Raw genomic sequence first — 24935 nt, forward strand, 5'->3', positions numbered from 1 at the left:
TTATGTCCAATTCAGGAAGAGACAGGACAGTTAAGACCTGGACAGAGGACAGCATCTCTGTTCTACAGGCCTGTTTTGAAAATGCATGGACTGGGAATGCTTTTATGATACATGTGAGAACATAAATGAACTGTCAGACACTGTCTCATCATATGTTATTTTTTGTGTGGACTCAGACTGTAGTTATGTACCCAAATAACAAAACCTGGGTGACCAAGGAACTGAAATGGGTCCACAATAGGAAGAGGAGGACATTTTACACTGGGGACTGTTTAAAGAAAAAGGCTGTAACTAAAGAAGTGAAAGAAGGAAAGCTAAACTGCAGAACAAACAGAACTAGAGGAACAGTAGGGCAGTGGTGATCTTAGAGCAGGCTGGACAGGAATAAAGGATATCAACTATAACATCTATAAACTTTCATTTCTGTTAGACCAGGCAGCCATTCCATGGGACTGGAGTAGACTAGAGGTTCCCAAAGTGGGAAACCCTCTTTGGGTGCCTTTGAAAACCACTGGGGTAGAGGATGTTGAGCTGCCAAATAACTTTAATTCATTAATTTCATGGTTTGAAAGGTCCGATTTTTTGGCTAATATCTCTGTGCTTAGTAAGTCTCTATAAACCCAAAAATGATATCTTGATATCACATGAACAGGTCACAGCTGTTCTTAAGAAGGTGAACATTAGGAAGGCTGCTGGTCCTGATGCCATCTGGGGTCGCACACTGCATTATTGTGCAGATCAACTTGGTAGTGTATTTACTTTACTGTTCTGGAAGTGTGGAGATCGTGGAGAGATACCAACGACATGGAAAACATCCACAATCAAATGAAAACGTAAAACCCCAACAGATCTAAGTGACTTCAGACCAGTAGCTCTTACATCACGTGATGAAGAGTCCTGAGAAAATCTTAAAAAAATAACATTATGTCCCTATTTGAACTGAACCACTGTTCATTCAGTCCCATTCTGGACTAAAGTGCATGTAAAAACAGACACAGAAAGGGATTTCCTGTATGAGTCACCCAGTAGAAACAACACATTTACATTTATATCATCAAATAAAAATACTATGTCAACTCTTAAAATACTTTGTAGTCAAATGTAAAGTGTGTGGGTCCTGGAGGAACCTGCGTGAAGTTGGCCCCCCACCCAACGAAAATTTCTGGATAAAGAGTGTCATTCATTTGTGCTGTTAAAATTTTTGTTTGTGCTGCTATGGTTATTGAGTTATTAACAATTCTTTTATAGGTCATTCTGGGGTCAGCCAGCCCCCCCCCCCCCCCCCCCCCCAAATTCACTCGAAATGGTTTTTAATGTATTTTTACAGGAGCTCCATTTGCACTGGATTCTACATTGTTCTTCCTCTGTTCATCACAGCTGTCACGATGGTCTGACCTGATCAGAACTTCTTGGTGACTCTTACCTGGTAAAGTTGTCCTGTCAACAGTGTTTAAAATTTCAATAAAAAAGCAAGTGTTTTGTTCAGTAGTTTTGTTTCCTATTTATGTAAATGGAGCATCATGAGACTTCACAATTATCCCACTAGTGGGAGCTGGACAGGTGTGAACCTGTAGTCCACCTGTGGAAGAAAAGTTAGTGCTGCAGGAAATTCACATTTAATATTGCACATTTTTACAAGTTTGAGCTTCTTTGCAGAGGATTTACAACCCTCTGCAAAATCTGATTTCTGGCCAATGTAAGTGAAATGTTTTAAAACTAAGTTAGCAGAATATTGACTCAAAAATTGCTCACAAAATATTGCTAATGTATTAAAGTAACCCTTTTGACAAGAAGAGAGAATTTATTCCAGAAAAGGCTGAGTACAACAAATTTTCTAAAACTAAAAAAAAAAAAGAATATACCATTTGAAGCCTGGCACCTGGACTCATGTCATAAATGAGAAGATTAGGAAAGCAGTCCAAAGTCCTGTCACATTTATTTATGAAAGACCCAAGGTCTATCCATCAATCACAATTACATTGAAATCAGAGGTGACTGTAAAGAGCGTCTCAGTCATCTTCAAGGTTCCTTTATTTATACCTGTGGGTAGATTTGTTTTGCAGACAGTGATTGTATTTGTCATTACAACAGAACACACCTTGAACCCGTTTGGCAGGTACTTGACTGAGTGTCCAGACAAAAAGGGCTCAGTGTTCCACCATTCAACAGTATAGCAGCATGGATAAGGAAAAGAATAAAGTCAATAAATAAGATGCAATAAAACATAAAAAACATCAAGAAGATAAAAACAGTCTAAAAACCAGGATAAGAACATAACATTTAAAAATTAGAAGTCACAATAATAATACATAGAGCAAAGAAATCGGATAAATAACTAAATAAGTGAATACAGTGCAATATCACTATTTCTTCTTGAGCTCAGTGACGGCGACAGGAACAAAGCTGTTTTGAGAACACTGTGTCCTGCACCATGGGATTAAAAACCTTCATCTGGAGGATAGGAAGGCAGTGCTGGCCAGTAGAGCATTCCTGGTAATATTAATGTAACTAAAGGAGGTTTGGTGTTCACTCCTTGAACAAACACACTTTGTGCTCAGAGGTTTGAGAAGCTTCTGCTAATCAGACTTCCTTTATTGTCATTTAATAATCCACCATCAGTACCTTACCAAACGAAATTTCAGGTGCTTAGCTCAACACAGTGTCAGTTATAAAAATAAATAAAAACACACCTCACGAAATATAAAAATAATCTAAAATACTGTAAACGTGTATATGTATAAAAATTAGATTTAAAAAATTAAAGACTAAAAACTAAAGTGCATAGTGCAATAAAGTGCTTCAAATTTATTGCACTGACAGGGCAGCAGCAGATTTGGAACAAGTCCTTTTTCCTTTGGCTGTTCAACAGTCTGATGGCCAGGGGGAAGAAACTGTCTCTGAATCTGGAGGTCAGCAGCGTGAACAGTCCATGATGTGGGCATCCAATCACTGTTTAACTTGTAAACATTAAGGCCCTGCTAAATGTTTCACAGCAAACATCAACCAAAAGTTCAACACTCTTCTTAGATCACATTCTACAGTTTATTCAATGAGCTGATCTTTGCTGTTTTTATGAGGGACAACGCAGAAAGTATTACTTTAAAAGTCAGAGTAGAGTTCCTTCATTTGGATTTTTGGTTTCCATGTGTATTATTGACAGTCTGTTACATACTGTGTCCCATCAGCTGATGAAACACTGCAGTGTTTACAACTCTAGGTTTTCTTCTGCAGAGTTAAGGTCATGTAATGTTCAAATAAAATAAAATAAAGTGTGTTTAGTTCCCCAAGGAATAATCTGTTCAGGATCAGTTTTTAGGGAAGGAAAATAATTATTAACTTAAAAGTAATGAAACTAATTCATTTAGCTACAAAGTCACAAGTAACATAAATACATTTTAAATGAGTAATAAATGAAACTTAAGTTATTCCACTTTGTTTGTAACTTCACTGTTTGAAGGTGCATCCTAAAATACTCATATTTGGTCTGATATTCTGTCCACTTTAGCTCCCTGAAAACCCGATGCCTTATAAACCAATTAATACTAATCACTCCAATAATTACTGTTTAGCACAATAAGTTAAAACAGCTGTTACCAAAAATATGGGGTGTATCTGAGCAGTTTGTCAAAGCACAGCAACACAAATGTAGAAGGAAATCTGAACATGAACCAACAGCACTGGTAGAGCTAACTGATCTGATGAGGATCATGTCCTTACGGTTGTTTTCTACAGTCACAAAACAAGCAAAACACGTACAAATATTTACCTGGAGTTCTGGTTCAGGGTGACATCCTAAGAGTTTGACTGTTTGACTGGAGGAGTGAAAAACACACCCAAACAGACAGAACTAGGAGGAAAAAAGACGAGTGTGGACCACAACTGAATCTGTCCACTCTGGTTTGTGCTTCAGCTGTTTTTAATGCATTTGAATGAACGGGAAACACGGACCAAACCATTTCTGGGAGTGAACTTGGAGCGGCGGGGGCGGGGTTAATGTTAACAGCACAAACAAAACTTTAAATGGCACAAACGAAGCACCAACGAACGCAACCATTTCCACTCAGTTGGGGGAGGGGGGGCTGTGTGACATCATCGGCTGAAAAAAAATCTTGTATAAAACCATAACAGCACAAACAAAAGTTTTAACGGCACAAACGAAGCACAAACAAACGCCACCATTTCGATTACATTTTGAGAAAGTGTGTGTGTGTGGGGGGGGCGCTGTGTGACCTCAGAATGACCTATAAAAGAATTGTTAATAACAGCACAAACGAATGAGATTATTTATCCAGAGATTTTTGTTGGGGTGGGGGGGGGCAACTTCACGCAGGTCCTGGAAGACACTATTCAGGTAGGATAAACCAAATACTTTAGTGTGAAATGAAGCTGTTTTGCCTCATTGTTTAACCTGTATTTACAGTGAATTTACAACCTTTTACACCTCAGCATCAAACTATGAATTTACATCATGATAGTCAGACATGAAAACAAGGCTTATCTAACTGCAGAAGCACTTATTAACAGGATTTACTGTGAACTCACCTGTTAAACAGTTACAGTATCAAAGAGATGGAGAAGCGAATGTGAATGCTGCCTTCAAGTGTAATGGGAAATACTAGTTAGTCCCCCTCACGTCTTATTTCCACTGGAAAACTGAGAGAAAAAAAAAAATTAGATCCACGAACTACAGAGATGAAATTAGCCTTTGACCTTTACAACATGGCAGAGAACAATGAAGGACTAATCACAAATGATAAACAATGCTTTTATTACCACTGTGCTGCTGTTGGCTGATAGTTTTGCACATTTAACCCTTTCATGCATTGTGGTCACTCCAGTGGACAGTTCTTCTCCAGCTGTTCTCTTGTATATTCATGGATGTTGTTGTTTTAGTTCTATATCAGCCAACACAGTGGACACTTATGCATCATCCCATACACTGCAATTCATAGCATCACTTTAACTTTGCTATTCTTGATAAAATTGATCTGCAGTAACATGTTTGAGCATAAAGTAATTGCTTATTATTTTTATTAGACTGTAATCAACAACAAAATGTTTTTTTTTTTCATATTATCTCCATGAAGTGAGTAATAACTAGTATTAGAGTACGTTAAAATGTGACAAAGCATCAGATTAGCAGCATTAAAAATGTTTTTATTTCATAGTTTTCACACAGCATATTAGTAAATACATGTTTCTTTGCGTCAAAAATTGAACACATGGTGTCCAGCTGAGTGGACTTTTTTGCAACTCCATGAAAAATAGATTCATAAAAAAAAAAAAAAAATTTTAAATGCATTGTCTTTCTTTTTTTTTAATCCAATCCAATCCAACTTTATTTGTAAAGCACAGTGGATTAAAGTACTGTACAGAAAAATAAATAAAAACCAAAATAACAGAGTAAAATACAAGGATAGATTAAAAGACATAGAACAACTGTTAAATTTTTTTTTAAAAATGAAATAAAATAAATAGATAAAAATACAGAAGAATAGATAAAACTGAAATAAAAGAATAAAATACAAGAATAGATTAAAAACATAAAAAAGCTGTACAATTAATGCCAAATTTAAGAGGAATAAAAACACTCAGTAAAAAAATTAGGTTTACGGTTCTCATAATTCATGCATGAAAGGGTTAAAGTAGTTTACACAACATATAAAAGAAAATCTAAAAGAACATGTAGCAGCAGATGAGCAGCAGGTCACCGTTAATTATCTGTCCGACATTTGTATTTCACTGAAACAAAAGCACATGAACACAACACACTCACAATTGAACTGAAGATGATCATGATGGTGATGATGATGATGTTCCCTGGTCTACGGGTTCAGTCACAGACCTTTGTCAAAGCGCAGCAACACAAATGTAGAAGGAAATCTGAACAAGAACCAACAGTACTGGTCGAGCTAACTGATCTGATGACGATCATGCCCTTACGGTTGTTTTCTACAGTCAGAAAACAAGCAAAACACACACAAATATTTACCTGGAGTTCTGGTTCAGGGTGACGTCCCAAGAGTTTGACTGGTCAACTGGACGAGGAGTGAAAAACCCACCTAGACAGACAGAACTAGGAGGAAACAAGACGAGTGTGGACCACAACTGAATCTGTCCAACCTGGTTTGTGCTTCAGCTGTTTTTAATGTGAGGCTACTATTGGCTCTTATTTGTGATTGGATGGGCAGCCTACAGCCCGCCCTATTCCGTCAGTGATTGGTTGTCATTATTCTTTTGCATTTCCTGAGCGCTTCATTCACTCGTACAGCAGCTCACAGTCCGTTTCTAGGCTGTGGGGAGTTCAATGTCCCTCCTTGGTCTCACTGCGGCACCTGTCGGGGTTTCTGTTTAATACCGCGATTCTCTCTATTGGAGTTTCACTGTATCTGTGGCTAGTTGACGTGCTCTTGGGCTGAGCACCGTCTCTGGGCTCCTGCAGCTGGCCTGGTTTGGCGGCCACTTGCGTCATGTTATGTATGCACACACTGACTAAAGCAGCACCAATAAAACACACACAGAGGGCAACACAACGCCAGTAAAACCAAAACACATACACAGCGCCAGTAAAACACACACACACACACACACACGGTCTTTCAACCGTCGGCCAAGGACAGGACAAAAACCGAGTGAGGGGTAAATGATCTCTGTCACTAAATTATATTAACCCTTTATATTAACCTGTGTTGACTCTTGGTGCACTGATGCACTGATAACTGCACATCGGGTTCCATAGCTGTACACATTCATCAATATTCCTTACTGTTAAATCTATATCACACAGCCAATATTGCATGTGTGTGTATATATGTATATGCTTACATCCACACTTAAGTTTTTGTGTGCATGCATAGGTGTATATATGTATGTATGTATATGTGTATATTCTGTATATCTACTTAACTCTCACTCTTTGTATATTCACAGACATCTGTATAGCAAGTTAGTTATTTCTGCATATAGCCTTATATATAGTATATTCACAAGATATTTGTATAGCAAATCAGTTACTTCTGTATAGCCTTAAGGATAATTATAACCACCGTTTATAGCCCTACCTGTACTTACTTCTTCCATAACAATTGTACATATACTGCACAGAACTATTGAACATCCTATTTATTCAACTGTACATTCAATACTTAATTTAACCATCTCATTTGCACTAGCTGTATATAACTGCACTCATCTGTACATACTGCTTACCTGTACATACGATATTTAACTGTATTATACTGCACTTCTGCTATTTGCACTTCTGATTGGATGCTAACTGCATTTCATTACCCTGTATTTATACTGAGTAATGACAATAAAGTTGAATCTAATCTAATCATACTCGTCACTACAGTGGACAGCTATTCTGCAGCTGTTCTCTTGTATATTTATGGATTTTGTTGTTCTTTTCGTTGTTTTTTGTTTGTTTGTTTGTTGTTGTTTGTTGTTGTTTTTTTGGGGGGTTTTTTACACATATCTTTATTAAAGTTTTAAGACACTACATATCTTTTCCGACATGAATTGGTAACATTATGTAGATCTCTCCTGATCATAAACTCCCAGAATTACAAGCCCTCCCCATACTTTTCACATAATTTATCAGTAAATACATGTTTCTGTGCGTCAAAAATTAAACGTGGTGTCCAGCTGAGTGGACATTTTTGCAACTTCATGAAAAATAGGTTCATAAGAATTTTTTTTTTTCATTATTATTTTTTTAATGTATTTTTTTACATTTTTTCAATTATTTTTATTTTATTTATTTATTTTGATTTATTTTTCAGAGGAAAATTTTCAGTCGCATTATTTTTTTCATGCCTAAAGAGGAATAAAAACACTCAGGAAAAAATTTTGATTAAGGTTCTCATAATTTGTGCATGAAAGGGTTAATATTATAATAACTTTGTCCTGTTGCTTTATATCAGTGGTTCTTAACCTGGGTTCGGTGAGTCAGTCTCAGGGGTTCGGCGGAGGTCAAGACACACACTCGACTCATTAGTCAGGTGTGTGTGTCGGGCTGGGTCCATGTATGTAAACAAACGGCTTCGGAGACTCTTTCTCTGATTGACATCCAATATACGCGGTGTATTGTTGTTGCTTATAGCACTACAACACATCCGGAAGTGTTTATAATCTCTTCCACTCGTCTGACGATGAATTATTTGAGTATTTTCCACTTCGTTGTTATGACTTTTGCTACTTCCTGTTAACCACGGAGGCAGCCATGTGTAGCGTTTGTTTACATTTTTCGGTCACCGCACTGGTCAGTTACAATCATGTGATGACCGACGCACCGTCGCGGATGGAGAAATCGTATTACGCTAAAGCCGAGCTAGTGCCGTAATAAAACAACGATCACAAAAATACTGACGGAGTGTAACGAGAACTTTTTTTTTTGATACACTACATGCAATTATCTTTTTTTTATGTCAAAATTGGTTCAGAAAGTTCGGAGCGAGATGAAACGAAAACCGGGTTGACCTGACAGCCTACACATACATATACACAACAGCAGAAGTCACACTGATTTGCAGTAAATATTAATTATTATTGTAGCCTGATGGCAATTAGGTGATGGGTGTGTGTTAAAATGTTAAAAGTGATAAATAGCATAAATATAATAAGTTCATTATTGGAATACATAAGGTTAAAAATTAAAACCATTTCAGTGTGGTTGTATTAAAAAGGTCATGTCTTTGTGAAAAGGTATGGAATTTGTTGTCAGTTCATGCACTGTATTGGTTTTGTTCTTTGAACACAGTGATGTTAATGCACGGTTCATTTTGTGCACCAGTAAAACATATGCCTGTGTCTTGAATTTGAAAAAAATCATATTGTATTTTTTAATGAAGACGGGTTCAGTGAATGCGCATATGAAACTGGTGGGGTTCAGTACCTCCAACAAGGTTAAGAACCACTGGTTTATATGTATATAATTCTACTGACATTTGAGTCTAAAGTTCAGGGTTTTAGATGAAAAAGAAAGATTTGTTGTTCTCTTTGTCATTTGTCACTTTTCAGATTGAATTTGAATAAGACTTTTTGATTTGTGAAATATGAACAAATATAATTTAGTTTTTTTTAATTTTTACTTTTGGCCCAGTTTCAGTTGTTTGTGCGGTTGTTCTACCTGTGCCACTTTTAAGTCTGAGTTTGAACAAAAGTCGACTGCCTTCATTTTGTATAAATTCTGGCCACAGTGAGAATAATTTATTTTATGAGTATTTAGTATTCGTTCTATTATTTTCCAAGCTTATCCGATGAAAAGAAATATGCACAAAGGACTTTTAAAATCATTTTTATTTTATATTAAAGAGTAAATGAACACAGATGAGCTGCCCGACAACTGAATTTCTCTTTGGGGACCAATAAAGTGATTCTTATACTTACATAAACCTAGTGGTGTAGTCTACGTGATACGCAGGTATACGCCGTACACCCACTACAATAAACTACACTACACCACTGCATAAACCCCCAAACCACTTCTTTTCAGTGCCGTCAGGACAGCAGTTCAAATTGTGAGCCTTCAGGACACTATTGTCATTGTCTGTACATACCAACCAAGTTGCCCACCTGTTATTTCAGTCAGCCCACCCTAATATGACAGACTAGAACCGGCCCTGCTGCAGCTCGCTGTTTTATTCTTCATGGAACTGATGAAAGCCATTAAAACTGTAATGAAGAACCCACATCTGTTCACACACACACTTTAATAGAACTGTTCATTGGACATGAATCAGGAGGCATAAATACAAGGCATAATAATAATAATACTAATGAACAGAGTCAAAGGAGCATATATGGATACACAGAGCATTAACGATGGAAAGTATTAAAGGTGATTCAATCAATCAGTGTACGACAGTAAAGGCAGCAATAAAACAATCACACATGGAGTCCAAACAAATACCTCAAATATGTACAGAGATAAAAAAAAAAAAAAACCTGACAGATTTATCAGACCAAATGTCCGCTGGTCAATTCTTCAGTCGACCATGGATGAAGGTTTAGGATCACCAACAGGGAATCAAAGTCTGATTTTTACACACAAAAAGTCATATTTCAGTATAAATGTTGTTCTGCTGTTTGAATAAAAGTATAATACACAGAGCCAAGAACTCTGTGGACTATTCCGACAAAGAAGTATTTTCCAAACCAAGTCAGAATCTGATCAGAACAAAGTGGAGTTTCCACGTGTATGAACTCTGAACAGAAGCTCAGACGCTGATGGATCACGAAGCATCAGAACAGAATGAAGGCGTTTATTGGTTCAGCTGTCAAACTGTTGATCAGACCCAAATATCAGCTGGACTCACACTGAACAACTGGGACTATTATGGGATGTTTGTTCCTGAACCGTCATTGTGGTGGTGACGGTCGCCGGTCTCGGTGATCAGCGTTCATTCGGATCCGCTTCACGGAGACCTGGAACAAACATGGCAGCGGACATGTCCAGTTCAGACGGATGTGTGTGTGAGTGCGTCTACAGTCCAATGGATCCACTGAGGACAGATGGGAACGTACCTTATAGTAGAAGAAGAGGCACACATCAAATATGAGCAGAGCCGAGACGGTGAGCACCACCCTGATGATCAGATTTGTCACCAAGTCTGAAACACAATAGAAACAACCTTTAAACCAGGGCTCTCAAACATACGGCCCAGGGGCCAAATGTGTCCCACCAAAGGTTCCAATTCGACGCCTGGGATGAATTTACAAAGTGCAAAAATTCCACAGTCAAAGCTGTGGAACTTATTTTAGTTCAGGTTCCACATACAGACCAAAATGATTTACAGTGAAATAATAACAGTATAAAAACCTACAAAAAAGAATGACTGCAGATTTTCTATTGGGTTTGATGTGAAAAAAATATTACATTATGCCTATAAATAATGACTACTTCACATTTTTGTCTTTGTTTTAGTGCAAAAAATAACATTAAATTGTGAAAAGATTTACATTTACAAACTATCCTGTAACAAAATGTGAATAACCTGAACAAATATGAACAACCTGAAATGTCTAAAGAACATTAAGTACAGTTTGAACTATTTTCTGCCTGTTACTGTGTGTTTAGTGTCTTTGTAGATCTGATCCATAATGCACATGTAGAAACTACTACTCTAAAATCACCTAAAATCACCCAAAAATTACCCTAAAACCACCTAAAAATCACCCAAAAAACACCTAAAAATCACCCAAAAAATCCTACCTAAAAATCACACCAAAACCACCCAAAAAACACTTAAAAATCACCCAAAAACACCCAAAAAATACCACCTAAAAACCACCCAAAAAACACCTAAAATCACCCAAAAATCACCTTAAAATCATACAAAATCATGTAAAAACCACCCAAAAAAACATTCCAAAAATCACCCAAAAAACATAAAAAAAACCAAACTAAAAATCACCCCCAAAAAAACGCCCAAAAATCACTCAAAGACCTAACATTATGCCTATAAATAATGACAACTTCACATTTTAATGCAAAAAATAACATTAAATTATGAAAATATTTACATTTACAAACTATTCTGTAACAATAAAATGTGAATAACCTGAACAAATATGAACAACCTGAAATGTCTAAAGAAAATTAAGCACAATTTGATCTATTTTCTGCCTGTTCCTCAGTGTTTAGTATCTTTGTAGATCTGATCCATAATGCACATGTAGAAATGATAAGCTGAGGAAGAATATTGTTGAAATTGCACTTATTTTTCTCAAGAAATTTTAGTTTTTTCAGGTTATTCACATCTTTTTGGTTTGATAGTTTATAAAAGTAAGTATTTTCATATTTAATGGGGTTTTTTTACACTAAAACAAAGACATAAATTTGCAGTTGTCATTATCTATAGGTTATTATGCTATTATTTTACTGGTCCGGCCCACTGGAGATCAAATCAAGCTGAATGTGGAACCTGAAAGAACATAAGTTTGCGAGCCCTGCTTTAAACCGACGTCCATGGAACATGTGTCGGTCATTATTCTGCTGATCACAAAAGAGAAAAGAACTGATCAGATCAATAATGACCTGGAAACAACTGGAACACATTCGCATCCAAGAAGAAACTGATGGAAAAAAACACACACAAATCATCCAACGGCTGCTTTTATTGGACATATTCCATTTGAATAAAGGCTGATTTAGTTCAATGGATCCATTCAAATAACCCAGTTCTATAAATCTTCGATTATTTTACCGTTTGATTCAGTCACTGAGGTTTATTTCAACTTACAGCTTCACTGTGGAACCATCAACATTAGAATAATACATGTTGAACTAATGGACCACTGGACATGTTGTAAATGAAAACTGAGCCAACTGACAGAAAGAGTCTTTCCTCTGCAGGTCCCAATCAGTGGTGATTTCTCACAGACTGCAAGGGAAGCCCGGCTTCCCCTAAAATTACGTAAATTAAATGGTTAAATATGTTCGGTTGTGTTGACATTTCATTAACCACAAATGTGTTAGAACACGTTCATCTCAAAGACGAGTTCGTTCAGAATCAGCTTTATTACAAATCAATGGACGCGATGTTGTTCACTTCTCATTCATTCCCGTTGCGCTGTTTTCTCATTCAATCTCTGCTCAGTGCATTTGTCTGTAGACTGCGGGCGTCTCTGGGCTTCAATGGGACTGAGTGGAACAGTTTTTTTCATTGCCTGAAAACTGGACAGTAATTGGATAAATGCCACGATGTTGTCCCGCCCCCGGACGCCGGACGTCTCTGGGGGTAAATGGAGCTGTGGGCGGAGCTCAGCCGGGCTGGACGCCAGAATCCCACATGCTGATTGGAGGATCAGTCGAAAGGCTGAACCCCGTTTGATTGACAGCTATTTTGAGATCTCCTCCTTCACTGACACAGTTCAGTTTAATACCGTCACACATTCTGCTGCGAAATCAAGAGAGAAACCACTATGAAATTACTTGTTCATTTCTTACACTGTAAATAAAACCCACTCATTGTACTTCCTTGTTTCAATTTAACATAATTTCAGCGTTTTCTTGTTTCAGTTACATAATTTAATCATTTCTTGTTCGAGTTGAATATCGTTTTGTAGATAGTTAGATCAGTCATACTGTCGGCTAGGTCGGAGTGAAAGGAGCATCTGTTTAAAAAGGCTGAAGTCTTACACCCACAACACACTGGGCCAAGGCAATCTAAGCAGAGAAGACACTGGTCCAGTCCCTGGAAAAGACGCCTACTTGGTACGATTAGGTCACTGAGCTTTTTCTTAAAAATAAACGGAGGGCCGAATGTATGTTTAAATAACTTGACAATTTTAAAAAAAAAAAAAATTATGTAAGCTGACAATGAGCTTCCCCTGTCTGAAAGACGAGCAGCCGCCACTGGTCCCAAAAACACAAAGTTTCATTCATTCATTTTCTGAACCCGCTTTATCCTCACTAGGGTCACGGGGGTCGCTTGGAGCCTATCCCAGCTACATAGGGGCAAAGGCGGGGTACACCCTGAACAAATCGCCAGTTCATCGCAGGGCTGAACATATAGAGAAAAACAATCACTCTCACATTCCCACCTATGGGCAATTTAGATTAACCAATTAACCTATCAGTGCATGTCTTTGGACAAAGTTTGATTTATTTATTCACTGATTTGTTTTCAATTGAAGAATAAAAAAGGCTTCTCCGTACTGATTAAAATGTCTTCACTTTCACCAAACATCATTCAACAGTGTTTTACTGAGGTGATGGAGCCCAGGTTATGTCTAAACTTAAATTACACAGTTTCTCTAAATGCCCCTTAGTTTGCCTCGTCCAGTGTTTTCCTACACACCCTGAACGGCTCTTAGGTGTAGGATGAGATTACTCTGATTTCTGCTGCATTTCTTTAATAATTAAGACACAACAATGAAGAAACTGACCGACAGAGATAAAGAGGGAAACTTTCTGACAACTTGTAGCTGCAAACTATAGATTAACACCGGACAAAAGTTTGTGAATTGTTCAGGAAGTTCATGAATTCACTCTCTTCACTGACTGAATATCCGGGTAAGTTAGCAGCGCCGTTTAGCTTAGCTTAGGTTAGCTTAGCTGATTTAGTTGGATTAATACATTTATGAGCTGAATGTAGAATGTTAGATGACATATGGAAGTTGATATATCGAAACCCACTCAGGATGTGAAACTTGTTCTGATATTAAGCTTTAAAAACGTTTCAAATCAGTTGAGTTGTGGTGGAGCTAAGCTAAGCTAACAGGCGGCTTTCTAAGCTAACATGGCACCATGTGTTCTACTGCTGTGGATGTGGAGACATGTGACTGACATGTATTCAACCAGTTGGACCGAAAGGAAATACAATTCAATGACTTTTTATGTTTCCATTGTACTCTGTGTAACAAAAAATACAAAAAATGTTTAAAAAAAAAAAAAAAAGATGAAAAGAAATAATTTAATGGGTTGAGGTATTTTTGTCAGGTACTGTACTGAAAAAGAAAGACATTTTAGAATGTACTGTTGTACTTTTTATATTGCATGTTTCATAGTGTTAAAGGTGAATGTTTATTATAAGGACTGTCTTAGTAATTGTCTGTACATTTGTGTTTAGTTTTTTTTTTTTTTTTTTGTGGATTTCCTTCTATGGACAGAACTGCTGCCTTCCCCTGGGACGCCGTCCTGAGGACATACCAGGATGTTCATCTTTTCCATGGATGGTGTTAGGATCTTTATCAGCGGAACTGAAGTTTTGGAGGATATATTTATATTTTGTACTTTTTTCTCCTGAGATTTCAGAGGTTTGATTTGTGCCCAACATATAAAACTGAAATGGTATAAACTAGGGATGGGAACATTATCCGATACGTATCGATAAACCGACACAGGCGTGCACAATCTTAGTGCACCGTTAGAGAAGCTGCGAGTGAATGAAAAGTTTGGAATAACATCACGATGCATCGGTTACTGAATGTTTGTATTGATAAAATTCGACCCGTTCAATAGAATATATTTTTACTTGCATTTAAAAGTGTTACTCTTTATCTGGGTGTCACACGGTTACCAACCAAAACGCACACATGTGCACCCCCCCTGGCCGAATTGTGCATGTGTGGCCAAGCACCCCACCCCCAATTACACACCACCACACCAACCAGTTCTACAGGAAACACTGCACATGTAACTTTAATATATTGGAAAATGCTGTACCGAGATGTGTGTTGTATCGGCCTTACAACTAAGATTCGCAACCCTGGTATAAATTTTAGATTAACAACTAGATTAGGGTGTGTGTGGAGGGGTTACACATGCGCGGTTCGGCTGAGGCTCAGTCGGGTGCAGGGGCTGCGTGGGGGTCAGCAGGGCTGGGCCGGTTTCCATCCTACTTATAATACAATGGGGGTAAGGAGCGGTGTGGACCACACTGCCTGTGGAAGTGACAATGAAACTTCACACTCATTTACCTTTTCCCTCCTGAAGCTTTGCAAACTTTAATTTGAGGGCCTATTTGGCCCTATTATATATTATACATATGTATAATATAAATATACGTCTAATGCATTGGTGATTATTTTTTTCCATGAAATGTATGGTGTGGCTGCAAGGATTTAAAGGTGCAGGAGACTTTTTTAAACAGTCCATGTGTTTACAAACAGAGCCAGGAGGTAACTCAGGCATCTTTGGAATTTTGTTGCAACGTGCATTGTGGGAAAGGGAGGTTTGCGCCGCTGCCTGCAGCGGCAGTACAACCATATGATATTATATGGATGAAACAAACACGACGTGGAAACGGCTGAAATGCGGAAACGATAGAGGAATATGCACAGAGGGAAGGGAGCTCCTGCCGTTTCCGTGTTGTGTCTGCCAGGTGGCTGCGCGAGCCTTCGTTTTCCACAATGCACGTCGCGACTAAATTCCGAAGATGCTCGAGTTACCTCCCAGCTCTGTTTGTAAACACATGGATTGTTTATTGTGGATGAGACTTCAAAATTGTTCACCGTAATGCAAGAGATTCAGGTGAGTGATCACAGAAAGACTTACAGATTCGTGATACGTAGGCTATGACTGAGGTTTTACAGATTTGATGAAAAATTTGTCATGAAAGTCTCCCACATCTTTAACCTTACCAGCAGAGACGCTGCATTACCAATCTCTTAGTTGAACCCGAGATTTTAAGATAATGATTGGTGCTCCTTTGGACATCAGATATGTGAAACTCCTTCGACAAAGACACTTTAGAGCTTCCTACAATATTCTGGCATTTAGCAAATAGAAATAATTTTGGTAATCCTAATTGACCTAAAACAGGAAAAGTTTAGTCTGATTTTATCTCAGACAGTGAGAAAAAAAGCGTGTGTGTCTTTTTATATAGTGTATGTAAACTTCTGGTTTCAACTGTATATGGAAACAACAGGACCTGGACATGAGCGTCCTATGTCAGACCTGAGTAATAGTTACAGTGATATTAGCGTTTATGTAAAGGAGCTCTACATTCAACCTGGATGGACTGGGTTTAAACTCAACTGTGGTTTGAACTGAGCTCAGATTAAAGGGGTGTGTTGTTGTAAAGCGTGTTTGTTGGTTCAGCCCAGTCTCGGGTTTACCTGATCTCAGTCCTACCAACGTGGTTCTGCTCACACCTGTTCACTCTGCTCACTGGGAATGTTGTGGAACATGGTCATGTGACTGTTACTGATGCATTGTGGGTGTTTTGTGTGTGTTTGTCCTGACATTACCTCCGACAGTGAGATAGAGGGCGGGGCTCTGAGACGACGAGAAGCTGTGGTTATAAACGTCCACGTGATAAACACATGTGTAGTTCCCTCGGTGGGCGTAGCCCATGGCAGACAACAGGAAGTGGGCGGAGTGATTGACAGCTGGCAGGGTGCGGTTCAGCGGCTTCTTTGTGTCGGAGATCAGCTGGAAGGAGCCTCCTGGGTACTGTGGTTGGACGGAGCATGTGATGGTGAAGTCAGAGCCGACGAGCACCCGGAACCCCTGCTGGTAGACCTCAAAGACCCTGTCAGACAGGGAGATGTTGGGCTGAGGCAGCAGATCTGTCCACACACAGAGACATGATTGGACCAAGCAGCACACATGAGCACAAACAAGCAGTCAGAGAATCCATCCTCCTCAGAGACACAGATGGATCTGACCCACATGAGTTTGGGATGGGATGAACACTGACCAATGAAAACATGGAGGAATGGGTCATTTAGAGCACAGCTGACCTTCAAAGGCATTATGGGTAAAAAATGACAAACGTGGTGGTTTTAGAGTCTCACATGTCAACATTTGGTCCTTTTGTCCTAAATGAGAAAAATGGGAAATATGTTTGTGTTTTCAGCCTCATCTGGTCCAAATGAAGACGTTCATTTGAGATCTGGATGTTTCAAAGGTCAAAGGTCAATATTTGACACATTTTACAGACAAAAATCAATGAACTGAGACAAAATAATCAACTGATGAAGTGAAAAGATTCATTAGACGTAACTTTAAACGTCAGAGTCAGAACCATCTGGTCACTGAGAATTCAGTGAAGACACAGATTGTGTCCATTTTGTACCTGAACACACCACGTCCACACCAGATGAGTGATTAAAAGGATCATCTTGTCCAACACAGTCCCTCAGTCCAGATGTCAGCTTTACACAAGGAACAGACACCACCCACACAGGTCTGTCTGTAGAATTATCTGTTCTGTTGACTGAAACAGCTGATCCACAGTCCAGATGTTGACACACAGCAGATCCAGATTTCAGGTCCCAGCGTTTAAAGCGGTCTACTACTGGTCTCCAGTGTCCCTGCTGTTGGATCTCCAAAGTACCAGCACAGCGGCTCGGCTGTCCCACCAACCTGACACCACCTGGATCTGAGCAGAGACACAAAGACATGAGTCACAGAAACACACTGTCATATGAAAGCCACGCCCCCTTGGTACCTGAACAGGTGAGTCCAGCAGCTGTTCCAGGTGAGCAGGTCTTCCCAGCGGAGCTGGACCTTCTACAGTCCAGGACAGCAGACTCATTGCCTTCACACTGGAGCTCACTGGTCCAGACTGGAGCCTCCCCCTCTCCATAGAGCCCCCCCTGGAGGAGCCCAGGAGCCCCACAGCCCAGCTCCCTACAGACCACCTGGGTATCATTCAGGTCCAAATCCTCTTCACACACTGAGGACCAGGACTGGTTGGACCGGACCTCCAGTCTGCCTGAACACAGACTGGAACCATGGACCAGTCTGACAGAGTCTGTGGACCCACAACAACACACACACATGTTTAAAGACACAAAAGCCCCTGGACAGACGGCAGTGTGAGGGTGGACTCTGGAACCCTTTCAACCCTCAGCCTAAAATGGACCACCTGCACTTTTTTAGTATTTTTGACTAGAAAAAGGGTAGAAAATATGCTGTGAGTTCGTCCTTTTGCCCATATTTTCAGAACACTTAGAACATTCAAAATCTAGTCATTTCCAATTTAATAATAATAATAATAATAATAATAATAATAATAATAATAATGGATTAGATTTTTAGAGCGCTTTTTGGGACACTCAAAGTACTTTACAATTTCCTGCATGTTCTAATTCTGCTCAAACAGCTTCTTCTCCAGCTTCTAGTTCAGGCCTGAGTGAAATGACCGTAATGACCCAATAAAACCTGTAAAGCACAACGTCTTAAACAGTGAAAGAGTTCCATCCATCCAAGCGGAGAAGAAAGAGAAAGAACGGAGTACAATATATAACAGAACAGTTCTATACAGTATATTGTCACAGTGATAAATACTACAGTTATGAGAGATAAATAATGGTTGGTTACCCACAGAGATGATTAGAAGGATCAAATATGCAATAATTCTAAATACTACAACTACTACTAATAATGGCTGCATGTTTAAATGTTCTTCCATGTTCCCTGTGCAGAACCATATCTGTGCACACGTGTTCTCACATTCATCTGCAGAAGGTTTTCAGTTCTCAGCAGAAAATCTGAATTTATGGGCCCGACTGACCACATAACATTTGGAAAAATGACAGATGATGGAAAGTGGACTTTTACAGAAGAAGGAAACACGTATTATCTGAAAAGAAACTGATAATAGGTCCATTTGTATTTGAACAAAGGCTTTTTTTCCAGAAATGTGGACAAAATGTCAGCTGAACATGAACTAAACCATTGAACTTTGGAGGAAACACCATGTTAAAATCAAAGATTAAAGTGATCTTGACTCTTTCAAAGCCTCCTGTCAGTCATTAGTGACACAGGAACTAAATAGGACTCATGGACCAGTTCAACCAGAGCCACAACGTCCTCAAAGAAAACAGCAGAACAAAGAACACACCAATAAAAGGCCCTTTAGTGTTGAATGTGGAGCTGAAGGACACAGTGAGTGTGTGCTGTTGTTGAACTGGATTCCAACAGAGGGCGCTGTCTACATTCAGACTGGACTCAAACAGGCCTCAGGTCCACTCTGTGGATCCTCAGTCACAGGTTAGAGTTAGTTGAACGTCAGCGCTGGTGGACACACAGTCATTCTGAAGTCAGACTGAACATTCAATATGTGTGAGTGGGGTCTGTTCAAAGGCAGTGGGTTTGATGCACACACACAATCCCAGTGGTCAGTGAATGCACCATAATGCAGTGTGTTTGATCAGTGACCTGTGCACTGGTTCATCTCAGACCACTGGAAACATGTGGCTCATGTCAAACATCTGCATTTAAGGAGATGGTTTAGTGTCAGTGATGTTTCCATGGTGTCCTCAGAGTCCAGCAGACCCACATAGAGCTGGAAAAAGAGCACATGGACCAACACAAAGTCCAGTTCAAACAAATGGACTCAGTCCTTCTGAGCTGTTCAACAGCCTGTTGGAAAGCAGAGTCATGTGACCACGTTCATGGACTGGAACTGAATTCAGCTGCATGTGTTTGATGTTTGAGTCCAACTGTCCAATGTGTGGACCTGGTCTGACTGGGTTTGGTTTGACACAGCTCAGATAAAACACACCTGAATGGACTCATGGAAGAACTCTGACAGAATCAGGACCATCATCAGTAGACTTACCTGAACAGGTGAGGAACAGGGTGGAGCCAGCAGTAAAGGGATATGTTCTCACACAGTCCGTCAGTGCAGATGTAGAGAGAGGACAGGTGGGGCTGATGGACCACACAGGACTAGATATACCAGATTTTCTCACAGAAACAGCAGATCCACAGTCCAGTTGACAACATATGACATCTGCTGCCTTCAAGGTCCAGGGGTCCTCGGAAACACCATATCCCATGTCTCTCCATTCTCCATGATGTTTGATCTGTACTTTACCGTTACAGCGACTGGCTCCTCCCACCAGTCTGACATCATCAGGATCTGATCAAATACAAGTGAAAGATAAATGACATCAAAGTGAGTGAACTGATAGAAGCTGGTGTCAGTCAAAGCTCCGCCCACCTGTGCAGGTAAGGTCCACAGCTGTTCCAGATGAGCAGGTCTGTGACCCTGAGCTTCCACAGTCCAGCAGAGCAGACTCATGGCCTTCACAGGTGAACGTCTGCACCACAGGAGCCTCCGCTTCTCCATAGAGCGCCCCCTGGAGGAGCCCAGGAGCCCCACAGCCCAGCTCCCTACAGACCACCTGGGCACCATGAAGGTCCAAGTGTCCTTCACACACTGAGGACCAGGACCTGGACTGATTAGACCGGACCTCCAGTCTGCCTGAACACACACTGGACCCATGGACCAGTCTGACAGAGTCTGTGGACACAGATGGAAGAAGACTGGAATCAAACTACAGTCTGAAGTGGACTCTAAGGGACTCTAGTGGACTGGAGTAGACCGGGGACTGGAGCTTGGACTATATAGTGGATTTTATTGGACTGTAGTGGACTCACATTCATATGTGTTAGTGTTTGTTTCTTCTGTGTGTGTGACCTGATGTTCATCAGCTGTTTGTTTGTGGACATGGAGATTATTGGTTGTTTATTTTTACTTTTATTCCTCATTTTGGATCCATCTAAAAACAGGTTTTGATCATCTCCAGAACATAGCCAGAGTCCGTCCAGTTCTCTGTCCAGCCAATACGTAGATGTTGATGCCTGCCATTTTATCTCCAGTAGAACTGACTACAGTAATGCTCTGCTTTCTGATCTTCCTAAAGATAGAACTTCACACCTCCAGCTTCTCCAGAACTCAGCCGCTTGTGTGCTGATGAAGACCAGAAGGTGGGTTCACATTACAGAGGTTTTGATCAGTTCGTGTGAGTTCACATTAAATCTGAGTTGAAGTCTTGGACTGACCAGTATCTGAGAGTCCACAGAGTCTGGAGCCCACAGTGACATTGGAAGGGTTAGAGTTCAGTGTTAATGCTCTTACCTGAACAACTCAGCTCCAGGAATGAATAGAGGCGTGTCTCAGATCTAAAACAGTCACTCAGTTCAGATTCATCACAGTTTGATCTGATCGACCAATTATCTATACGTGAATAAGTCCGTCTGTGTCTCACTGAAACTGCAGATCCACAGTCCAGTTTTGCACAAACTCTGTTTCCTAACGTCCTGTACCAGTATCTTCCTTCCACTGGTTTCCAGTTTCCATCCTGTTGTTCCATTTCCAGGTCACCATGACAATGACTGGCTCCTCCCACCAACCTGAAGTGGACAGACTCTGTAGAAATAAGACAGACCAGTCAGAGTCCAGTCCAGAATCACAGCACACCATCTGGACCACATGGACTGGATTATTGACCACATATGGTTTCCATGTCTGAACAGTGTTTTCAGTCCCACTGACATATTTTCTGAGTCCAAACGGACTCAGTTCATCCCTCATTCATTCAGTCAGTGAATTGAATGGCTCAGTCTGCTCCTGTTTGTCAGTGTTTCCTTCACTTGTGGATCTTTAAAGCCACACTTGTCCAAATGTCAGGAACAGGAGCTGAGCGTGCTCAGTGGAGCTTCTGTAAACCCATCCTTCCTGAATCCTCTGCATTGGCTCCAGTTTGTTCAGATGAAAACCACCTGAACCAGGATGTTCAGCTTCAACCCATTTCACATCCCTCCTTTCTGCATTTCTTACCTGTTGAAGTGCTGTTGTTTTCAGACAGGAGCCCTGCAGGAAAAACACAAAGGACAGCCATGAAAATAGGACAAGATTCTGATGAGAAATAAAGCATGTCCACATGAGTGAAGAAACAGGAAACTGAGGCTGATCAGGTTGGATCTAAATCTGTCTGAACTGTGTTTGTGCTTTGACTTTTACAAACGTCGTCTAAATACCAAAGCAGCACATGTGACACAGATGAAGGTTCAAATACAAATATATGACATGATTGAACAGCAGCAGATGAACAACGACAAGATGAAACTGACACATTTAGGTTGAGCAGTATCAGTTACACATAAATACTGTTGTGTTTCTGAAGCAATTTACCACCATTTATTAGAAGATGATCCTCTGTGTTCATTAAAGCTCCGAATAAATTCAAAGGTTCTTCTATCAGAAACAGATCAAACTGAATAAACAGTGTCTTTTTCAGTCCAATCTGTCATGAACTGAACATAAACCCAGTGTGTCCATCCACTGGCATTGATCCAACTCCATGGGTTTTACTGGTGAATCAATGTTGTAGAAGATGACAGTGTTTCCATGGTAACTACAGAGCCTCTGAACGGCCAAATATGGTCATATCTGATGACCATGAAAAGATGAAGAACTGTGTTTTATGCCAATTATTGACATGGATTGATAGGATTAGTGGATCAGCAGAATTTTAAACAGTTTAGATCAGTAGATGGTTTAGGTTAATGGAGGACGTTCGGGTCTTTCAGGGTTAAAGGTGGACGTTTAGGTCCTTAAGACAGACCAGTCAGAGTCCAGTCCAGAACTCCAACACACCATCTGGACCACATTGACTGGATTTTAGACCACATATGGTTTCCATGTCTGAACAGTGTTTTCAGTCCCACTGACAGATTTTCTGAGTCCAAACGGACTCAGTTCATCCCTCATTCATTCAGTCAGTGAATTGAATGGCTCAGTCTGCTCCTGTTTGTCAGTGTTTCCTTCACTTGTGGATCTTTAAAGCCACACTTTTCCAAATGTCAGGAACAGGAGCTGAGTGTGCTCAGTGGAGCTTCTGTAAACCCATCCTTCCTGAATCCTCTGCATTGGCTCCAGTTTGTTCAGATGAAAACCACCTGAACCAGGATGTTCAGCTTCAACCCAGTTCACATCCCTCCTTTCTGCATTTCTTACCTGTTGAAGTGCTGTTATTTTCAGACAGGAGCCCTGCAGGAAAAACACAAAGGACAGCCATGAAAATAGGACAAGATTCTGATGACAAATAAAACATGTCCACATGAGTGAAGAAACAGGAAACTGAGGCTGATCAGGTTGGATCTAAATCTGTCTGAACTGTGTTTGTGCTTTGACTTTTACAAACGTCGTCTAAATACCAAAGCAGCACATGTGACACAGATGAAGGTTCAAATACAAATATATGACATGATTGAACAACGACAAGATGAAACTGACACATTTAGGTTGAGCAGTATCAGTTACACACAAATACTGTTGTGTTTCTGAAGCAATTTACCACCATTTATTAGAATACAGGGTGGGGAAGCAAAATTTACAATGAACATTTAGTTGTTTTTTCTCAGCAGGCACTACGTCAATTGTTTTGAAACCAAACATATACTGATGTCATAATCATACCTAACACTATTATCCATACCTTTTCAGAAACTTTTGCCCATATGAGTAATCAGGAAAGCAAACGTCAAAGAGTGTGTGATTTGCTGAATGCACTCATCACACCAAAGGAGATTTCAAAAATAGTTGGAGTGTCCATAAAGACTGTTTATAATGGAAAGAAGAGAATGACTATGAGCAAAACTATTACCAGAAAGTCTGGAAGATACTATTAAAGAAGAATGGGAGAAGTTGTCACCCCAATATTTGAGGAACACTTGTGCAAGTTTCAGGAAGCATGTGAAGGCAGTTATTGAGAAAGAAGGAGGACACATAGAATAAAAACATTTTCTATTATGGACATTTTCTTGTGGCAAATAAATTCTCATGACTTTCAATAAACTAATTGGTCATACACTGTCTTTCAATCCCTGCCTCAAAATATTGTAAATTTTGCTTCCCCACCCTGTATGATCCTCTGTGTTCATTAAAGCTCCGAATAAATTCAAAGGTTCTTCTATCAGCAACAGATCAAACTGAATAAACAGTGTCTTTTTCAGTCCAATCTGTCATGAACTGAACATAAACCCAGTGTGTCCATCCACTGGCACTGATCCAACTCCATGGGTTTATTAGTTTTTCTTATATTTCATTCCGTTTTAGGCTTATTTTGTTCATGTCACTGATTATTTTTTTCCATTTGGTATTATTTTGTTCATTTTACTGATCACTTTTTCTATTTTCTTTTTTTTTTTACATAATTAAAAAAAAATACATATTTTTTCATGTCACTTATTATTTTGGTACATTTTTTGTTCATTTTATTTATTATTTAATCTATTTAATGAAAAAAAAAAACAAAAAAACAATGTGTCCATCCATTGGCATTGATCCAACTCCATGGGTTTTACTGGGGAATCAATGTTGAAGATGACAGTGTTTCCACGGTAACTACAGAGCCTCTGAACGTCCAAATATGGTCATATCTGATGACCATGAAAAGATAAAGAACTGTATTTTACACTAATTATTGACATGGATTGATACGATTATTGGATCAACAGGAATTAAACAGTTTAGATCAGTAGATGGTTCTGGTTTTTGAGGGTTAACTGAATAAATACAGGGTTCTGGGTGTTATGAAATAATGAATTCTTCTGATTTGTAAATATTTTACTGATTCTTTCCTCACTTTAGAAGGAGTTTTTCACTTTTATGCCATGTTTCAAGGTTTTTTTCTGATAATTATTTCCTAATATTTCAAGTATTTTGCTCATTTTACTCTCATTT

At 39.4% G+C, this 24935-nt stretch overlaps 1 protein-coding gene across 8 annotated transcripts in view; it reads right to left on the reverse strand.

The window, feature by feature from the left end:
- The window catches only part of LOC115424931 (GTPase IMAP family member 8-like), a 29658-nt gene extending 23544 nt beyond the window's left edge, over positions 1–6114 (reverse strand). For 2 of the 8 annotated variants that reach the window (XM_030142337.1, XM_030142331.1), the window contains exons 1-4: positions 5993–6114; positions 5777–5883; positions 4774–4895; positions 4543–4653 (exon numbers count right to left, since the gene is read on the reverse strand). The gene's annotated coding sequence lies outside the window, so the exon portion shown is untranslated. Of the gene's footprint in view, positions 1–3766; positions 3967–4542; positions 4654–4773; positions 4896–5776; positions 5884–5992 lie in introns of those variants that run through there. The other 6 variants (XM_030142333.1, XM_030142332.1, XM_030142335.1 and 3 more) reach the window with 6 other exon arrangements.
- Between the last annotated feature and the right edge of the window lie 18821 nt (positions 6115–24935).

Source organism: Sphaeramia orbicularis, chromosome 8 (genome assembly GCF_902148855.1).
Source record: "Sphaeramia orbicularis chromosome 8, fSphaOr1.1, whole genome shotgun sequence".
Classification (NCBI taxonomy): Eukaryota; Metazoa; Chordata; class Actinopteri; order Kurtiformes; family Apogonidae; genus Sphaeramia; species Sphaeramia orbicularis.